Source organism: Elephas maximus, chromosome 5 (assembly GCF_024166365.1).
Source record: "Elephas maximus indicus isolate mEleMax1 chromosome 5, mEleMax1 primary haplotype, whole genome shotgun sequence".
In the NCBI taxonomy this organism is placed as follows: Eukaryota; Metazoa; Chordata; class Mammalia; order Proboscidea; family Elephantidae; genus Elephas; species Elephas maximus.
In genome coordinates this window covers 43,499,713-43,518,939 of record NC_064823.1, presented here as the reverse complement: position 1 = coordinate 43,518,939, position 19,227 = coordinate 43,499,713, and the positions used below count along the sequence as shown (strand labels likewise).

The window sequence follows — 19,227 nt, the reverse complement described above, 5'->3', positions numbered from 1 at the left end:
TAACTACAAATTCCAAACTACCCATTGCAAAGCCTCCCCTACAGACAGAGGCTTTCTTCTGATGGAGCGGCAAGGTTTACACCATGCAACGGTGCAGAAAAGGGTTACAGGATATGTCCTGAGCTTCTAAACTTCATTCATATACATAGGCCAAAAAGTCTACACTCTAGGACATCTTATTTATACCTATCTCCATGATGTCATAAAATATTTCCGTCAGAAGTAGGGAGTAGGTGGATATTCGCCCCCTCCCCGCAAACTTGCCTGCATCTAAATACTTCAATCTAGTCCCTCTATGTTACTAATGGACAGGACACCCAGGCTTCTGAATTAGATCTGTGACTGTCTATAGAAACTGTTGGTTTTAATTTCCATTTACTTTGACTAGCAAACAAATCCATTTGCTATTGCCTTCTGGGCAAAATGCCTGGGCTTTGTAAAGCTGAAAACGAGCTACTTATTGAAAATGAAAAAGAAACCCAAGGAAAATAAATTCCAATTGTTGGTGTTCTCTTCTGGTTTCTTGCATTTCTGTAGCTCTACATGAGTGCATTTTCCACAACAATAATGTTGATCCTTTGCTTAATTCAGTGGCATTTTCATTTGGTGGAAACTTTTGTACTGTGAGGACATCCTACCGTTGTCAGTTCGAGAGGCTGCTTTGCCTGTCCTTTTTTTCTAATGGGCTATTTAATAATCACAGGTAAATGATTGTTTAGCAACACTATATTCGTACTACAAAAAAAAATCATGCTAGGTACCCAGAAATGCCTCTGATTATTTTTGTTGGTTATATGGAAGCACCCATATTCCAGTGCAAATCCTAAACATAATTCCCCTGCCCAGAAGTAGATAGTAATATAATATCCATTACATAATAGATATTAACATTATACCTATCAAGTAAATTCTATATAAAATAGATTTGGTCAAATTCCCTCTGATTGTCATCCTTGTTGTAACCCCTAAAGCTGACATCGTTTGCTTAGAAAACTGCCCGCCAGGTGTATGAAAAGCAACTGCAAGAAAAGGTAGAGCCTTGAACATTTTTAAGATGGCAACACCGCTTCTAAAAAAATAACTGCTGAGTTCATCAAGCAAACCACACAAACAATAAAAAGAAAGAAACAAACCACGCACAGCCGCCTCATGCCCCCGAAGCGGCTGAGAAGCGCAGTGTTCAGCAGAGCAGGGGATCATTCTTTCACTATTTATTTTGGTTACGGTTTCTTACCCTAAATGAGAAGCAAATCAATTAACGGGACAAATGACATGGTGGCTAGTCACCGAAGGGAAAGTATTATTAGCCTCATTAACTTGGAGCACCCTCCCAGCTCATAGAGTTCGCGCCGAGCGGCTCTTGACTGACCCTGCCAGGCGACCCTGTGAGGTTTGGAAACCCACCTCCTTGACTCGGGCCCGGGTGACACACCCTTTGAATAAACACCGATGCCCCTAGAACTCACTCATCTCTGTCAGAAAGCAGTTTCCGAATCGGGAGGGGGGGTGCGGGGGTGGGGGATCCCTTCCTGGCCCCACCCCTGGAACTTGCTGGGAGTGGCACCCAAAGAACTTTCCCAGATTGATCTCTGTCACCGCTCAAGGAGGTCTGTTCCAGGGCCCTCAGCCTTTCCTCCCAGTGCCAATCTGCCCTGCCTGCCTGCCTGCTTGCCAAGCCCCTCCTTCTCTGCACCTTTAAAGGCTGGCCGAGGGGAGGGTCGGCTGGGGATTTCTTCTTAAGAAGTCGCACCGGTTTTTCTAGCTCCGCTTTGTGCCAGCCGAGCCACAGCCACAGGAGCGAGCGCAGCCGCCTCCTCCGCCGCCACGGAGCGAGCGGGTGAGTCACTGTTTGGAAATGGAGTGGGCGGGCGAGGGTGTGAGAGAATGAATGATGTCAGGAGCGCGCAGGGCGCAGGGCGCGGGCCGCGCGGCGGGCGGGGAGAGCCGGGCGCGGGCCGCGGTAAACACCGAGCGCCGGGCCGAGCCGCGCCGCCGGCCCAGCCGGGCGGGGAGACCTCGCCCTCGGCCGCCCGGAGCCCGGCCCGTGCTGCAGCGCCGCCGAGTGCGGCCTCTGGGGCTGCAGCCGCGGGAGCGACCCAGAGAGGTGCTTCCCCTCGTGGGGCCGCGGCGCGAGAGGGCGAGACCCCGAGCAAAGTTTCCAGCGGCTTCGGCCCGGGGGTGGCAGCGCCTGGAGCTGGCTGCGGCGGCTGCGGTTGCGGCAACGGACTCGGTCCCTTCGCAGATCCCCCTCCCGGGTGCAAGTGCCTTCTGCTGAGAGCTGGTAAGGAGCTCCGGGAGAGGCCGGGGGAGGAGGAGGATGGGCTGAGAAGCGGCGCGTCCTGCGGAGCGCTAGGAGAGGGGAAGGTATAAGATTAACCAGGGACGTGGCCGTAATTCTGCCTGTTCCCGCCCCGCCCCCGGGCATCCTTCCTCGATTGTGTTTGATGGCTGTGTGGCTTAGTCTCATTACTCTGATCATTCAGCCCGTTAATTGGTAACCATTTCGGGTAACTCGGTCCTGGTGTTGAAGGGACACAGGCTAAGCCATAGATTGTCCAGAGCCACTCGAGGTCGTGGGTGAAGTTCAGATGGTGGAGGAGGGACTATCTTGTTCTCTCTTGAGAGGCACTTACTGATGATGTGTGAACCGTAATAGCACAGCTCTGGGCTGCCCACACTGAAATCTTTCAATATTTGGCATTCCAGAGCAGCTCCCCTTAAGAAGAGAGACGTGGCTTCTTAGCGCAAATACGTAGGAGCGGACCCAGGTCAAGATCTGTAGGATGCAGATAATCGTTTATGACCTGCGGTCTTGAAACGGTTCAAACGTTATGTCCTGTAATCTTTTATTTTGATTTATTAATCTTTGCCACACTTCTGTTTCAACTCGTGTCCGCTTTAATGTGACCATAAAATCATTTTGAGGTGTGTATTACATTTTGAAGAGATTGCAACAGTTTAGCGTCTCTGGGTAGGTCGTCGTGGATTTTCAGTCTGCACTTAACTTTTCAAATCCTTGGTTTCTCCCCTAATTTCATATATTACCTGTGGGTCCTCAGGCACCTTACTTAAACACTCTGAACCGGTAAAATGGGGGATTATAACTACTTCACCATGAAAATTAAAGTGCCAAACACCTAGCATGTTGTGTGGCAACCAGACCTCAATAAATGCTAGCTGTTTATATATAAACAGTAGTAAATTCCAGCTGGTTTAGGAAATAAACAATTCATTTTCACACATTTTCCTGCCTACCAACTTGGTGGGCTGAGGTTTAGCATGTGAAATCCATGTTACCGGGACTCTTTTGGCAAGTGCTGTGTTTGCAGGAAGTCTTAAAGTGTGGATATCTGAGAGGTTTTTGGTTCCTACTCTGCGTCATGGCAACTGCCTGCCACTCAGTGACTGAAAGTGAACAACCTGGGATTTGGAGGAAGACTCAATGTGTGGAACGCTCTCTAAAACTTGACGCCTACCTTTTTTTGGAAGAAGCAGTGCAAAATTTTCCGTTTATCGCCCTTTCCTTGGTTTGCTGATATTCTTACTTCAAAATAGTCTTCTGGTTGAAGTGTTTTTTGTACGAGTTAATATTTAATTTGGTTTCTTTAGTTTCATTTTTAAGTAAAGCTGGTTGACTGAGAAGTCTGGAGTAAAACTCTTGGATACATGTGGATTGCTACCTTCTTCTCTCAGTTTCTCTTCTCACGGAAACTCGAAAAAGCCACGAAAGGTATTTGGAAGAATCTTAAGCAGTTGCTCAAGAGTTACTGGGAACATTTGGTCTTACCATCTCTGTAACAACAATGTTTAGAGTCAAAGGTCATGGGATATGTTTTTCCACAGTATAATGTAGAGAGATTTTGGACCTCAGTCCAGGAACTATCTCAGTAACTTATTGGCTGTGTTATTTTGAGCAAGTTACTTGAACTCTCTGGGATTTTTGTGGGACTTTAAATAAAATGATATTTATCAAACATCTGGCCCAGAATATAGGAGAAAAACATCATTTTCTTATATCTCTTAAAATAGACAATGGAATACAACAAGAACTTTTCTTTCTTCCTTGTTTTTTAAAGAAATAATACTTTGAGGTGAGGTGTTTGTTTTTTAACAGAACAATTACTGAGAATTCTAGACAGCTTCAGACTTAAGAGCAGCCTACTCACCTTTATCTATTTCTCTTATATGGGAATTGAAGCCTCTTTTCTGAACTGCAACTATAAGATATTTAGTCAGTCCATTCATTTGGTTAACATTTAGCGAGCAACTACTATACACCAGCCACTGTGCTAGAGGTGCTAACATGAAGGAAACAGTTGCTGACCTTGAGAGGCCTACTGTCCAGTAGAGAGAGATCCAGGGCTTTGATTATGCTTAGGGGTGGGGGTGGGGGGGAGGAGGCAAAAAGGAGGAACAAGAACCCAAGAAGTGGGAGAGGTGGGAGGAAACATGAAACAATTAACTAGGCTGCCTCCCACTGATAATGCCTTCCTAATGGTTCTCCTATTGGAGCTCATAAATTCTTAGGAGGCTGAACAATGCAAGTATGCCTTGCTTTATCCAATAAAAATATTATAGACAAGTTTAGCCCTTAAGTTAAATAATTTTAAATGCTCGATAGCAAGCTTGTTTAAATGAAATATTAAGGGTCAGCTCAGCCAGGAATTTAGTTTCTGAATTATCATTGTATATGAATATTTCAATTTACTAATTTTTCTCATAAGTAGTATGTTATTTATTGAGAATTTAAAAATGCAGGTAAAACAATTCAGCCATAATCTGACCATGCAAAGGCCACTTAATATTGTATCTTCCCATTCTTTTTCACCACTATGTAGATATAATACCAAGAGCTAACATGTGTTAGCCTTACTGTGGGGCAGGCACTGTGGCAATTGCTCTATGCACAGAAACTCCTATAATCCACACTCCATCCCTATGAGGTAGGTACAATTGTTATTCTCTTTTTACTGAGAAGGAAACTAATATTGAGAAAGCAAGTAACTTCCCTGAAGTTGCACAGCTAGAAAGTTACTCTTTATAAAACCAAGTTCATTTTCTACATACTATTTGGGCTTGCTTGGCTTGCATTTTCTAAGTTACCTTTTTTTTACCCAACTATATTGCATGGAAACCATGGTGGCATAGTAGTTAAGAACTAAGGCTGCTAACCAAAAGGTCGGCAGTTCGAATCCACCAGGCATTCCTTGGAAATCCTATGGGGTAGTTCTACTGTATCCTGTAGAATCAACTTGACGGCGGTGGTTAGTTCTCTATCGCATGGACGTCTCTCCGTGTCACTGGAATATTCTTGTACAGCATCATTTTTAGTTTTCTGTTATGTGAATATGTCTTGACTTAACCAATCCCCTATTGTTGGACACTTAGTTTATTTTCAGTTTTTTGATGTTAAACAGCTCTGCACTAAATAGCCTTCTGGCTCTATCCGTGGGCACACCATGATTATTTCAGTAATTCTGCATTTTAAAAAGTGAAATATAATGCTTAATTTAGCTGCCTTTGATTTCTTTCCTTCTTTCTTTTTAAAAATCATATTCAGAATTAGAAAACTTTCTCTTCTCCCTTTAATTTAAAATGTAGGAGTTTTAATTTTTATGTTCCTGTAGTGTTTTTCAAAAAATTGCAGCAATAGTCTCAGCCTTCTATGTAGAGCTGCAGTGTGTCCATAGCTGATTACACGGGGAAGTTATCAGATGAAAATGGAACATACAGACTTACTTAAAATACTATTTGCATTTGTGATATTGTTATTAGCCAAAAAGCAGAACATCTTTCATGGGGAACTTTAGAAGAATGGAGCACTGCTAATTTTGACAGGAATATCTTGAAAATAAACTCTACTTATACAGTTTGGTTCCTTAGTACCTAGTCACATTAAAAAAAGACAAAACCAAAAACCAAGCCCATTGCCGTTGATTCTGACTCATAGCAACCCTATAGATCAGGGTAGAACTGCCCCAGAGAGTTTCCAAGGGGCGCCTGGCGGATTTGAACTGCCGACCTCTTGGTTAGCAGTTGTAGCACTTAACCACTACGCCACTGGGTTTCCCCCAGTCGCACAGGCAAGTTAAGTATTTTAAATATTGCATTTAGCAGATTTATCACCAGGTTTGAATAACCTCCATCAATTTCAAACAGGTCACCTTTTTAAAAAACTTTACAAGTTTGTTGTTTGGTCTCTTCAAAAGTATACCATTAGTAGGACATTCTGGGTTGATTTAATGAACATGTAAAAAATTTCCATTAACTGATTTTCATTATAATTATAAAACATTTTTTTTAATTAAATTTTCTCAAGTGTTACTGTGACACCTTCTTTGCTGCTCTGAGTCAAAATTTTAGTCTTTGGTTTGTATTTCCATTATTCTTACCTAATTTATTCTTATGATTTTTGATAAAGGATGTTGGAATATGAGTGGTGTTAAATTCAGCCTCTTCACTTACAGAAACCCAAATCAGTTCAGTAATTTCTAACAATGACTTGTAATTCAAAGCAGAATTAAATAAACAGGTAATAGATTTAAAGTATGAATAGGGTAATGAGTTTTTTACTAATTGGTTTTCCCTCTTGCCATACGTACATATCATTTGATGATTTTCTTATGACAGTTTCAGAGACGGCCTTACGGTTTATATCTTAGACAATTTGTGTCACTTAAAATGTTCAGATTAAACTTGGACTGTTAGAATTTTTTTAAGAAGCAGCATTAACTGAATTGAGTGTTTTCTTCCAAAAACATGTGGATCTTTTCTTCCAAAATACCCCTTCCTACAACTGAAAAAAGACAAACTAAAAGCCGTATTGTTAATGCCTAGGGGATGCTGAGCTTCTGTTAAGGGTGACAGGAAAATTTGAAAATGGTTAATGGTGATGGTTGAACACCATGATGAATGGCATTAATGTCACTCAGCTGTTCCTGTGAAAATTGTAGAAATGGCAAATATTTTGTTACCTATTTTTTTTTTTACCACAATAAAAAAAGAAGTACTTAAAAAAAAAAAGCCACCTTTTTAAAGAGGAGTGGGTAAGAGGAGGTAAAAGGTAACACATTCAAAACCAAAGAGGGAGAAAAGATCAGCCGATTACTGAGTCAAGGCAAGTGAAAACTCTGGAAGGGTCTGTTACGGATTGAATTGTGTCCTCCCAAAATACGTGTTGTAAATCCTAGCCTCTATGCTTTTTTTTTTTATGCCTATGGTTATAATTCTGTTTGGGAATGGGTTGTCTTTGTTATGTTAATGAGGTAGGGTTAGTATAGGGTGCATCCTGAGTCAATCTCTTTTGAGATATAAAAGAGATTAAAACAAAAAAAAAAAATGAGAGCAAAGATGGGGTAAGATAGATGCCAAGACACATGGAGATCTCCAAGGAACCATGAAGTAGAAGCTGAAGAGACAGGACTTTTCTCGAGAGCTGACAGGGAGAGAAAGCCTTCCCCTAGAGCCAGGACTCTGAATTTGGACTTCTAGCCTTGTAAACTGTGAGAAAATAAATTTTTGTTTGTTAAAGCCATCCACTTGTGGTATTTGTGTTATGTAGCAGCACTAGATGACCGAGTCAGGGTCCTTCAGGAAAGTGCCACTTCTCCACCTGGTGCCTTGGTCGAGGCTCACATTTGTGGTGACACATTTTGATTTTGATGTCAGGGCCAGCCTCAGGCAAAACTGGGAAGGAGCTGAACTACCTGCCTGGGAAACCCCCACCTCCAAGTTTACCTTGGCGTACTCACCTACACCAGGAAGGTACCTGATGAATATCTGAATAAAGGCAAATTGCTACCTAATTGTAACCATGTGACCAGAGGCATCGCGTTTATGGAAACTTGGGGGCTGAGTACCTATCACTAGAATTTAATCCCCTCCTTTCATTAAATGGAGCCCTGGTGGTGCAGTGGTTAAGAACTCGGATGCTAACCAAAAGGTTGGCAGCTCAAATCTACCAGCCACTCCTTGGAAACACTATGGGGGCAGTTCTTCTCTGTCCTATATGATCGATATGAACCAGAATTGACTCAGCAGCAACTGGTTTGGGTTTTTGTTTTTTTTTTCATTAAATTGATCAGAAATGCAAAATATATACGATTTTTTTTAAAGTTTCCCCACAAATTGAAGAGACTGAAGGTAGGGTAACTGGGGGTAGGAAAACAACTGCAGAAAGAAAGATGGGAATGTACCGGAGGCAAATTCTGTGTCCCTGCTGGTGACTGGCTCCTCCTGTTGCAGCTGGGACTGGGGTCATGGTTGTGAGGCCCTGGAGGGCCTGGCCTGGGAGGGCGTGAAACCGGGGGTCAAGAGCCTCGCTGACCTGCTCTGCCAATGAGAGTCATCTGGGGAAGGCACCTCTTAACATCCATGCACACCACCTAGAAACATTGAGGGTACTTTTCATTGACGCTTCACCTGGGAGTCACTTTAATTAGGTAGTCTGACCTAACACCTAGAAAAAATGTGTAGAAATGAGCCTTTATTTAGGGGTAGAGAAGAGGATTCAAGAAAGAATAAGTGGTTTTGGATCACGGATCACTTGAGAGGGGTGAAACTAATACGGGTACCAAAAAGGGATAGCTCTAGTTAGCAACCCATCTCCAAAGTAGAGACCTTTCAGAAAAAGGCTCATAGCAGTAGTTAACTATGAAGCTAAGCCTCTGAAGCAGAGACCAGATGACTGAGTTGGCTCTCCGACTTCTCCAGTCTCAGAAGCTGGAGCCCTTGCAGTAAAAAAGTGATGGCTAAATAAGGGTAGATACAATGAGATAGGCACTTGCAGCTGTTGGTAGTTGTCATCGGCTCCAACTCATGATGACCTCGTATATAACAGAAGGAAATGTTGCCTAGTCCTGTGCCGTCTTCATGAGAGTCGGTATGTTTGACTACTGTGGCTGCTGTGCCAATCCACCTTATATTCGCTGACCTTCTACTTTACCAACCATGGTATCCTTTTCTAATGATTGGTCTTTCCTGATGACATGTCCAAAGTAAACAAGCCAAAGCCTCGCCATCCTCACTTCAAAGGAGCATTCTGGTTGTATTTCCGATTTGTTCATTTTTCCGACAGTTCATGGTGTATTCAATATTCTTCACCAGCACTACAATTTAAATGTATCACTTGTCCTCTGTCTTTGTTTTTCATTGTCTAATTTTCACATGCTCATGAGACAAGTGAAAAGACCCTGGCTTGGGTCAGGTACACCGTAGTCATCAAAGTGACATCTTTGCTCTTTAAAACTTTAAAGAGGTCTTTTGCAGCAGATTCACGCAATGCAATACGCTGTTTGATTTCCTGACTCATGCTTCCATGGGCAATGATAGTTGATCCAAGTAGAATGAAATCATTGACAACTTTAATTTTTTTCTCCGTTTATCATGATGTTGTTTATCAGTCCAGTTTTGAGGATTTCCATACTAGTGAAGATTAAGCAAAATGTTGTCTTCATCTTGAGATAGCCCTGCAAAATAGAAACTGTTATCTCCACTGTGAAGGTGCAGAAACAGTATAGGAAGGTTGATGCACTCGAGGCTACAGAGCTGGTAAGAAGTGGAGCAGGATTTGAAGCTGGGACCATGCATTTCCCAGTATCCCTCGTTGCTTTCTGTAATCTCTCCATCAGGGTGATATGTCAGATCTTTGATTGATATACTTTGATACAGGATTGTATATCTGTTACCCCATCTCCTGGATTGTTTCTCTGGTTTGTGCTGTCATAAGGACAGGAAGTACTGTCAGAGGTGAACACTGGGAGGCTTATGAAGATTCGTGTTTGAGTCCCAGCACTACCACCTAACCACTCTGTAACCTTGAGCAGCTTCCTCAGAGGAACCTCTATTTCCTGTCTGTGAAAAGAAAATAAAATAGTTTTTACTTCATAAGATTACCATGTAGATTATATGACTTTATGTGTATAAAACATTTAGAGTAATGCCTGACTCATAGCTATTATTAAGTGGCTCAGCTATCTCTTTTTTTTAATTGTAAATAAAAGACGCCTCGATGGTGCAGTGGTTAAGCGCTCAGCTGTCAACTTGAAAGGTTGACGATTCGAACCCACCAGCCACTCCACAGGGGAAAGATGTGCCAGTTTGCCTCTGTAAAAATTACAGCCTTGGAAATCCTATGGGGCAGTTCTACTCTGTCCTGTAGGGTTGCTCTGAGTCAGAATATACGTATTGGTATATATACAATATATATGAATTGTTATGTATGTATTTGATAAATTTTATATACATAAACAGAGTGCCATCTCAGCATTCTTCACATGTACAATTTAATAACATTGTGTTTATCGTGTTGTACACCAGCACCATTACCCATTTCCAAATTTTTCTGTCACTCTTAATAGAAGCTCAGTGTCCCCTAAGCCAGTGAGTCCCCTCTGCCCCACCCCGGTGCTATCATTATCTTTTTACCTATAAGCAACACCTCTAACTTTTAAGACAGGTTTCAATTCTGTTACCTCCAAAATTGAATCCTTGGTTCTCACTAAGGAGGTTTGTTTCTCCTGTAACAGAACATTCGGTTGTCCCCTCTTGCTTATGCCAGTAGGGTCTGCATCCTACTCCCAGCCCTCCCTGTCTTTCTTCTGGGGTTAAAATAAAATGACTGACGTTGGTTATAAACTGCTATTGAATTCAGGACCTTTCATAAGAAGTATATAATGTCAGCTGTGAATGCTGAAAGGCTTTTGAGGCTGCCTCCACAATATGCTCGCACTCCCTGCAGATGCTGGTAGGGTGCGTCTAGCACAACTGGTACTGTCGCTCACAGAGCTTGGCCTTCTGGGCTGTATTGTACCATGAGCACCACTGTCCCAGAAAATGCCAGGAGACATTAAGAATCACAAACCCCACTGTCCCTGCCAAAGCTGCGCGTCTTTCTTTAGGAGGCCCCTAGACGGTTTATTTAACACAGCTGCTACTGTCTTCTGAGATTTGCATTTGTTGAGCGAGTTGTTTAACCATCCAGTTATTATGACCCCAGTAGTTGCCATCAAACTCTAATAGCAACAAAGGACATTGTTACGGCCAAATTAGTGGGTAAATTAGTGTTCTATAGAATGTCGTTGAGTGTTTTTATGTACACACACACACACACACACACGATGTCATATCTTTTATGATGGATTAGTTAATGCCGAAAACTATGCTCCCTTGGAATAGAGTTTGAGTAGCAAGCTTTAAGGAGTCCTTGGGTGGTGCAAACAGTTAAGCTCTCAACTTCTAGCCAAAAGTTTGGAGGTTCTAGCCTACCCAGGGGAGCCCTGGAAGACAGGCCTGAGGATCCACTTCTGAAACGTCACAGCCTTAAAAACCCTGTGGAGCTCAGGTCTACTCAGGCACACACGGGGTTGCCGTCAATCAGAATCAACTTGATGGCAACTAACAACAGCAGTAGCAGCAAGTTATAAACGGCGAACAGGAACATTTAAAATTTTATTTAACAAATTCTTAAAGTGCTGACTATCTGCCAGGGTTTGTTCTAAGCACTTAGAAATATTACTCATTTACTCCTCCTAAAACGCTCTGAGGTAGATACTGTTATCCTCATTTCAGACACAGAGAGGTTAAGCCACTTGCCAAAGATCACGCAGCTAGTATGTAGCAGAGTTAGGTTTTGAAAGGAGGCGGACTGGTTGCAGAGTATAACCATTACACATTGATCATAGAATATACCACGTGTCTTGCAGTTTGGGCCTGGTCTGTGTTCTTGCATTTGTACGTTTATCAAAGAAAAAATCACATCTGTGCAAACATGCTCTCAACTCCTTATGATTTACCATGTGGAAGATTATGAGTAGGTCATATATTTCAGTATCACTACTGAAAGACTTTGATGCTTAACTTCCCATGTGGTAATATCAACCATTTCTCCCCAAAAGCTGCTGAGTGTTCAGTTAGGCTTGGTGTTGAGTCTGGGAGGGGAGCAGTACATCCCCGCGACTGGCACACTCAGCTCAGCAAGAAGAGAGCAAATCTTACCCCTGCTATTCTAACAGTATTTAATTTTTTTTAGCTTTGGGATTGTCACCTTTTGTGAATTAAAATAGTTAAAAATTCTAATTGGAGGAGAGTATCTTGTACACTTGATTTTTTTTTGTTTTTTAATTACTGTTGGAAACAGTGATAGGCAGAATAATGACCTCCCAAAGATGTTCAGTAGGTCCCTGGGTGGCCCAAATGGTTTGTGCTTGACTACTAACCTAAAGGTTGGCAGTTCAGACCCACCCAGTGGTACTGTAGAAGACAAAACCTGGTGATCTGCTTCCGTTAAGATTACAGCCAAGGAAACGCTATGCGTGCAGTTCTACTCTGTAACATGTGGGGTCACTGTGAGTCGCAATTGAATTGACATCAACTAATGACTTTTTTTTTTTTAACGACAACAAAAGATGTTCTAATTCCCAGAATCTATGACTATGTTTTTTTTTTTTGACTATGTTAGGTACCATGGCAAAAGGGGTTTAAGTTTGCAGATGGCATTTAGATTGCTAATCAGTTGACCTTGAAATAAGATTATTCTGAATCATCCGTGGGAGCCCAGTGTAATCACAAGAGTCCTTAAATGGACGGGGGCGGGGGGGGGCGGCAGAAAAGTCGGAAGCAGAGAGATGGCAGCATGAGAAAGACTTGACCTGTTGTTCCTAGCTTTGAGGATGGAGGAAGGCCACAAGCCAAGGAATATGGGCACCCTCTAGTAGTTGGAAAAGGCGAGGAAACAAATTCTCCCCGAGAAGGAACATAGCCCTACAGATACCATGATTTTAATTCAGTGAGACCTGTGTCAGACTTCTGACCTCCAGAACTGTACAATAATAAATTCGTATTGTTTTAAGCCAGTAAACCTGTGGTAACTTGTTACAGTAGCTTTGGAAACTAATACAGAGAGTTATAATCTATGTTTTGGTTTGCTCCTTTATGCAGCCCCATCTATGATTTACTATCATGGACACAGTGGGTTGTAGCAAGTGTCTATATTTTTAGGGCTCTTTTATTTTTCATCTACAGTTAATCACTTTGGGGGAGCAGGAGTTAACTTTTGAAAATTCAGTACATCTTGGTATCCAGGAAATGTTTAAAATGACAATGCCAATGTTTCAGCAGAAAGAGAAGTCTTGTTGATTCTGGAGCAAGTAGAGCCACCTCGGGCCTCTTTGCCTAATAGAAATGTGTCTATGTCCCACGTAATGGTCATCATAACCTTGTATTTGTTTGGGGTAAGATGACAAACCACACATGCTGGTGGTGATGGCGGTGGAGGTTATCCTTCGACTTTTGACTCCAGGTTCCCTGTAACTTTTTAAAACCTGTACCTGCTCTGACTGCCTAACAACGTCATTATGAATCCTTTGAGACCAAGAGCACGTCTACACAAAGGTTTCATAAACTGTAATGAATTAAGCAAATAAAAAGTGAAATCTCTCACTGGATCATCTATCATAAGTACCTAGAGGGCCATAGGTCCCCAGAGTAGACACTGACTTGGAATCGCAGTGTCAATTTTTGAAGTTAAAAATAGCAAGGATTGGCATAATAGATGGGGTTAGCCTTTTTTTTTTTTTTTTTCCGTTTTTTTAAGGAATTCTCCAATAACAATCTTTCATAGTTATTTGAAGACAACGTCCTTCACTTAAGGATTCTCCTTTTGTATGATAAAGAAATGTAAGAGATAAAAGCTTGAGAGTTTTAAATGAAACAGTACTGTAGGATTTTGATGATTTTTAAAGAACTACAGAGTGGAAAATTCACTGGATGATATAAATATATAGCTGTTTCTGGGGGGAAGAGACTGTCTTGTGTAGAAGTATAGGAAAATTAGAAACACTAAAGCCATGGAGATTTAATATTTTCATATTTATAGTTCTCTTAAATGTACCCTTTTTAGATCTGGAGTCACTGTGTTAATTTAGAGGAAAAATATATATAAATACACATAAGTTGGATTTTGTAAATATGAAGGTTTGGAAGAAACTCAAAGAAATGTGGAGGAAAGAGACAAGTTTTGGTTTGTGTTTTAAAGTGCTTTTGGAGGAGATTTTTCTAGGCTCTCATTTCTTTAGTCTGGAAACTTCCCAAGCCCAGGCTCTGTGGGTACAGGGACCCACAGGACTCTGACTCATTTGCTTGCATTCAGTCCTCATAAAGCAACCCTTGGTTAATGGTTTGCTTTTCCCTGCCAGTTTCTTCATAGAAGGATGAGGGTGTCTTAGAAACCAGTATTAGGCAGCTATGTAAGTAACCTTCACTGGTACAAGAAGGGTATCTATGACATCTCCCAGTCATCATTGGTAAATTAATAAATTGATGTTCTCTGGGGTGTCCCTTGTTAGTACAAACCAGCACTCCTGAACTGCTCCCTCCTGGGTGAACTGATGAAATAGTTTCTGAGCTTGCAAAGACTAGACTCTGGACCAGTGTGCTGACCTGCCCCCAGGGGGTAACCATCCCCTGAGAACTCAGCAATGCCCAACAGAAATATAATGAGAGCCACTCACGATAGCCACATATGTAAGTTTTTTAGTAGCCATATTACAAAAAAAAAAAGATGAAGTTAACTTTAATAGCATATTTTCATTAACCCAATATATAAAAGTATTATCAATATATAATATTATCAATTATAGTTAATATAAAATTCTTAAGATTTTTACTTTTTCCAAAAAGCCTGACATCTGATGTGTAATGTATACTAACAGCACATCTCCATTTGCACTGGCCCCATTTCAAGGGTGCAGTAGCCACTTGCGGCTAGCAGCTTCCACACTGGGTGTTGCAGCTCCAACCAGCCTTATCGTTAAGAATCAAGACCTTGTATAAATCCGAGAATATCCCCTTAATAGTTGCCATTCAATGACTTTGGTACTGTGTTTTGTTTTTCTTTTTCCTTTTTTGTTGTAAAAGTATATATAACACAGACCATTTTCCAGATGTACAATTCAGTGACGGTATTGGGTTTTAGACACAGAATTACATCATGAGTTGCCTCAGTGAGGGCCGTAGGACACTGGTTCTGGTCCTTCTGTCAGTATGAGTGAATAAGCCAAATGGTACAGTGAAACATCCCTGTAAGGTTATCTGTACTTCAGATTTGTGAATTTGGATGCCAGGAGGTGTACTGGGCCTGTAAATAAAATACTTAGATTGTTAAAACCAAAATAAATAAATAAATAAACCCATTGCTATCGAGTCAATTCTGACTCATAGTGACCCTACAGGACAGAGTAGAACTGCCCCCAAAAATTTCCGAGGTGAATTTGAACTGCCAAGCTTTTGGTTAGCAGCCAGTCTCTTAACTACTGAGCCATCAGAGCTCCGTGTAGATTATTAGATTCCTGCAAATAGGAAGAGAGAGCTGCTCATCTGCCTTTGTGACCTGGTATACAGTAAAGTGTGTGCAGCATCTGGCCTGGTCTCCAAAACTCAAGATGTTGCCACATTTAACTCCTGCCATCTGTCACCTTGCTGTCACCTGTTATTTGCCCCCACCCTGTCCCACCCTACCCTTGCCTTGTTTATATGCATATTGTTGTTTACTAATTTATGCTCCTGTTCAGTTGCTTATTGTGACAGTTTGGGAAGCAAGGCCACTGGGAAATCTAGACCAGAGAAATCATTCATTATTTGGTATCGGTCTGCCAGGAACAGATAAGATTAGAATGTAACAAGACACAGGCACAGTACCAAAGAATGAGAGAGAGAGTAATTCTGTTGGAGGAAAATAAATAAATGTCAAGGAAGGATTTCATAGTGAAAATTCTCCCAGCCATTGAGCAAGCCACCACTCTTACCAAGTTCTCAGACATGTTGCCTTGGGTTTCCTAATTGGGTTGACTTTATATACACAGGTGGCTGAGACATAGTCCCAAACACTCATCAATTCTTTCTGGAATTAATGCATTCAACACAATTTTTAAAGCACTTGCCATGTACTAGATATTATTCTTGATTCTGGGGATTCAGCAATGAACAGTAATCAAGGTTTGAACAGTAATCAGTGGAGATCGAGTGTATGTGTTGAGAGAGCAAAAGGTGCTGAAAAAGGAGGATGACCGGATGATAAGCAAGTAAAACCAATAAATAAACCAGATACGTACAGATTTGGATTAAGTTCCTTAAAGGAAACATGGTGATATAGTGAAGAGTAACTGGGAAGGCCTAGTCTAGCAGAGTCAGGAGTTTACCTAAAGGGGTCATATCTGAACTGAGATGTGAAGGATGAGAAGGAGCCGGCAGAGGGGACAGCATGTGTTTCAAGCCTTTGTGGGGAAAGAGCTTGGTATACACAAGAATGGAAAGGAGGCTGGTCAGGCTGCAGTGTGTGGAGTCAAAAGTGGTAGGACATGAGGCAGTGAGGAGGTAGGGCCATGTTGGGTAGGGCTTGCAGGCTTTATAATATATGACTCTTATTCCAAATGTATTATGAAGTGTTCTTAGGGCATGATCTGGTTTACATTTGTCACAGATCTCTCTGGCTGCTGGGCAGAGTGGAGTAGAAGGTGATAAGAGTAGAGGCAAGTAGATCAATTGAGAGTCTTTTGGAATCCCACTCCTTGGAATATATCCTAGAGAAATAAGAGCCTTTACACGAACAGATATATATGCACACCCATGTTCATTGCAGCAGTGTTTACAATAGCAAAAAGATGGAAGCAACCAAGGTGCCCGGCAATGGATGAATGGATAAGTAAATTATGGCATATTCACACAGTGGTATACTACGCATTGATAAAGAACAGTGAGGAATCTGCGAAACATTTCATAACATGGAGGAACCTGGAAGGCATTATGCTGAGTGAAATTAGTCAGTTGCAAAAGGACAAATATTGTATAAGACCATTAGTATAAGAACTCGAGAAATAGTTTAAACAGAGAAGAAAATATTCTTTTGTGGTTACGAGAGGCGGGGAGGGACAGGGGTATTCAATAATTAGATGGTAGATAAGAACTACTTTGGGTGAAGGGAAAGTCAACACACAATACAGGGGAGGTCAGCACAACTGGACTAAACCAAAAGCAAAGAAGTTTTCTAAATAAACTGAATGCTTTAAAGGCCATCGTAACAGGGGCTTGGGTTTGGGGACCATGGATTCAGGGGACATCTAAGTCCAGGCATAATAAAATCTATTAAAAAAACACTCTGCATCCCACTTTGGAGAGTGGCGTCTGGGGTCTTAAACACTAGCAAGCGGCCATCTAAGATGCATCAATTGGTCTCAACCCACCTGGATCTAAGGAGAATGAAGAACACCAAGGACACAAAGTAATTACGAGCCCAAGAGACAGAAAGGGCCACATAAACCAGAGACTACATCATCCTGAGGCAAGAAGAACTAGATGGTGCCCAGCTACAACCAATGTCTGCCCTGACAGGGAACACAATAGCGAACCCTGAGGGAGCAGGAGAGCAGTAGGATGCAGACCCCAAATTCCCGTAAAAAGACCAGACTTAATGGTCTGACTGAGACTAGAAGGACCCCGGTGGTCACGGCCCCCAGACCTTCTGTTGGCCCAGGACAGGAACCATTCCCAAAGCCAACTCTTCAGACATGAATTGGACTGGACAATGGTTTGAAGAGGGATGCTGGTGAGGAGTGAGCTTCTTGGATCAGGTGGACACTTGAGACTATGTTGGCATCTCCTCCCTAGAGGGGAGATAAGAGGGTAGAGGGGGTTAGAAGCTGGCAAAATGGACACGAAAAGAGAGAGTGGAGGGAGGGAGTAGGCTGTCTCATTAGGGGGAGAGCAATTGGGAGTATGTAGCAAGGTGTATATAAGTTTTTGTTTGAGAGACTGACTTGATTTGTAAACTTTCACTTAAAGCACAATAAAAATAAAAAGAGTCTATTGGCAGCATTCTGCATGAGAGGTGATGCTGTTTGGAGCAAGATGGTGGTATTGGAGGTGGAGAGGGGTAGATGGATTTGAGAGTTTTGGAGATAGTATCAACAAGACTTGCAGATATATTACATATATATGTTTGTATTATGTGAGAGAGTAGGAAAAGTCAAGCACGACTCCTAGTTTTTTGGTGGATGAGGGGGTTGTTGGAAATAGAATTCTGGTTTGGCCATTGGGTAGTTTAGGTGCTGACTAGCCATCCTAATGGATATAGATGTCAGATAGGCAGTTAGGATTGAGAGACCTGTGTTCAGCATAAAAGTGGTATATAAAGTAATGAGAATGGAAATCTAGAATCACCTAGGGAGATTTTCTAGGCAGAGAAGAGAGACGGAGCTCAGGCTCATAGAAGTAAGAGCATTAATAGGTTGGATAGGAGACCAAAGAGTGACCAGTGAGGTAGGAGGAGGACCAGAAGAGCTGTGTCCCAAATGCCAAAAGAATCAAGTGTTTAAAACAGGATGGAGTAATCAGCTCTGTTGTAAGTTCTTGAGGAGTTGAGTAAGATGAGAAGACAGCGTGTGTTGGGTTTGGCAATACAGAGGATATTGGTGATCTTGCTGAGCGCCCGTAGGGGAGCCATTTAAAGCACAAATGAATTGGCCTCCAGCATTTTCCTCAAGGAACTTTCTCATTCTCTCCCTTCTCCACCTTACCCCCACAGGCTAGATGCCTTCTCTGTGTTCCAGAGTACGTAGGCCTTTCTCTGTCACTGGACTGCCTACCATGTTGTATATGATTTTCTGCTGATACTGTGTTCTTTCTAGACTGTGAGCTTCTTGAGAGCAGGATTTATACGTTTTTCGTATTTATATGTTTAACGTATGGTGCAGACATCCAACACATGTTTGCCGAATTAATGAGTTGAGTATTCTCAAATACTGCTTTTTTTTGCTTATATTACCTTCTGCTGTCTTTTGTCAGGCAGGGGCAAATGTTTCCTGATTCTCAGTCTGCTACCCTCTTCCCATGCCATCTGCTTTTTGTAACTTGACAGGGCTGGGGACACATTTTATCCAGCGTTATAACATTTCCTTCTCCTTCTCTTCTTCCTCCTCTTCCTCCACAGTTGCCAGTGGTTGATTCCAAAAGCTTGCAGTTTTGACTCATGGTGACCCCATGTGTGCAGAGTAGGCCTGATCACCAGGCCTTTCTTCCAAGGCACTGCTGGGTTTGACCTCAAACCTTTCAATTAGTAGTTGTCTTAGTCAGGGTTCTCTAGTGGAGTAAAACCAGTGAAGTGTATACAGATGTATCTATATAGAGAGAGAAATTTACTTCACGGAAATGGCTCACACAATTGTGGAGGCTGGCAAG

The 19,227-nt window shown here is 42.0% G+C and overlaps 1 protein-coding gene across 6 annotated transcripts in view; it reads left to right on the top strand.

Moving 5' to 3' along the window:
- Window positions 1–1,598: 1,598 nt before the first annotated feature.
- SGMS2 (sphingomyelin synthase 2) overlaps window positions 1,599–19,227 on the top strand; it is a 106,155-nt gene continuing 88,526 nt past the window's right edge. For 2 of the 6 annotated variants that reach the window (XM_049885570.1, XM_049885564.1), the window contains exon 1: window positions 1,872–2,281. The gene's annotated coding sequence lies outside the window, so the exon portion shown is untranslated. Of the gene's footprint in view, window positions 1,838–1,871; window positions 2,282–3,609; window positions 3,731–4,424; window positions 4,944–19,227 lie in introns of those variants that run through there. The other 4 variants (XM_049885566.1, XM_049885569.1, XM_049885565.1 and 1 more) reach the window with 4 other exon arrangements.